This window comes from Neomonachus schauinslandi, chromosome 2 (genome assembly GCF_002201575.2).
Source record: "Neomonachus schauinslandi chromosome 2, ASM220157v2, whole genome shotgun sequence".
NCBI classification, from domain to species: Eukaryota; Metazoa; Chordata; class Mammalia; order Carnivora; family Phocidae; genus Neomonachus; species Neomonachus schauinslandi.
In genome coordinates, this window is record NC_058404.1 from 18,813,934 (window position 1) to 18,816,157 (window position 2,224).

The following is a 2,224-nucleotide window of genomic DNA, read 5'->3' on the forward strand; positions in this document are numbered from 1 at the left end:
ATGATGACAGCTTTGTAATAGAGCTGGAAGTCCGGAATTGTGATGCCACCAGCTTTGCTTTTCTTTTTCAACATTCCTCTGGCTATGCGGGGTCTTTTCTGGTTCCATACAAATTTTAGGATTATTTGTTCCATTTCTTTGAAAAAAGTGGATGGTATTTTGATGGGGATTGCATTGAATGTGTAGATTGCTCTAGGTAGCATTGACATCTTCACAATATTTGTTCTTCCAATCCATGAGCATGGAATGTTTTTCCATTTCTTTGTGTCTTCCTCAATTTCTTTCATGAGTATTTTATAGTTTTCTGAGTACAGATCCTTTGTCTCTTTGGTTAGATTGATTCCTAGGTATCTTATGGTTTTGGGTGCAATTGTAAATGGGATCGACTCCTTCATTTCTCTTTCTTCTGTCTTGTTGTTGGTGTATAGGAATGCCACTGACTTCTGTACATTGATTTTATATCCTGCCACTTTACTGAATTCCTGTATGAGTTCTAGCAGTTTTGGGGTGGAGTCTTTTGGGTTTTCCACATAAAGTATCATATCATCTGCAAAGAGTGAGAGTTTGACTTCTTCCTTGCCAATTTGGATGCCTTTGATTTCTTTTTGTTGTCTGATTGCTGTGGCTAGGACTTCCAATACTATGTTGAATAGCAGTGGTGATAGTGGACATCCCTGCCACGTTCCTGACCTTAGGGGGAAAGCTCTCAGTTTTTCCCCATTGAGAATGATATTCGCTGTAGGTTTTTCATAGATGGCTTTTCTGATATTGAGGCATGTACCCTCTATCCCTATACTCTGAAGAGTTTTGATCAAGAAAGGATGCTGTACTTTGTCAAATGCTTTTTCTGCATCTATTGAGAGGATCATATGATTCTTGTTCTTTCTTTTGTTAATGTATTGTATCACATTGATTGATTTGCGGATGTTGAACCAACCTTGCAGCCCAGGGATAAATCCCACTTGGTCATGGTGAATAATCCTTTTAATGTACTGTTGGATCCTATTGGCTAGTATTTTGGTGAAAATTTTTGCATCCATGTTCATCAGGGATATTGGTCTGTAATTCTCCTTTTTGATGGGGTCTTTGTCTGGTTTTGGGATCAAGGTAATGGTGGCCTCATAAAATGAGTTTGGAAGTTTTCCTTCCATTTCTATTTTTTGGAACACTTTCAGAAGAATAGGTATTAATTCTTCTTTAAATGTTTGGTAGAATTCCCCTGGGAAGCCATCTGGCCCTGGGCTTTTGTTTGTTGGGAGATTTTTGATGACTGCTTCAATTTCCTTAGGGATTATAGGTCTGTTCAGGTTTTCTATTTCATCCTGGTTCAGTTTTGGTAGTTGGTACATCTCTAGGAATGCATCCATTTCTTCCAGGTTATTTAATTTGCTGGCATAGAGTTGCTCATAATATGTTCTTATAATTGTTTGTATTTCTTTGGTATTGGTTGTGATCTCTCCTCTTTCATTCATGATTTTGTTGATTTGGGTCATTTCTCTTCTCTTTTTGATAAGTCTGGCCAGGGGTTTATCAATCTTGTTAATTCTTTCAAAGAACCAGCTCCTAGTTTTGTTGATCTGTTCTACTGTTCTTTTAGTTTCTATTTCATTGATTTCTGCTCTGATCTTTATTATTTGTCTTCTCCTGCTGGGTTTAGGCTTTCTTTGCTGTTCTTTCTCCAGCTCCTTTAGGTGTAGGGTTAGGTTGTATACTTGAGACCTTTCTTGCTTCTTGAGAAAGGCTTGTATTGCTATATACTTTCCTCTTAGGACGGCCTTTGCTGCATCCCAAAGATTTTGAATAGTTGTGTTTTCATTTTCATTGGTTTCCATGTATTTTTTTAATTCTTCTTTAATTTCCTGGTTGACCCATTCGTTCTTCAGTAGGATGCTCTTTAGCCTCCATGTATTTGAGTTCTTTCTGACTTTTGTCTTGTGATTGAGCTCTAGTTTCAAAGCATTGTGGTCTGAAAATAGGCAGGGAATGATTCCAATCTTTTGGTACCGGTTGAGACCTGATTTATGACCTAGGATGTGATCTATTCTGGAGAATGTTCCATGGGCACTAGAGAAGAATGTGTATTCTGTTGCTTTGGGGTGGAATGTTCTGAATATGTCTGTAAAGTCCATTTGGTCCAGTGTGTCATTGAAAGTCTTTATTTCCTTGTTGATCTTTTGCTTAGATGATCTGTCCATTTCAGTGAGGGGGGTGTTAAAGTCCCCCA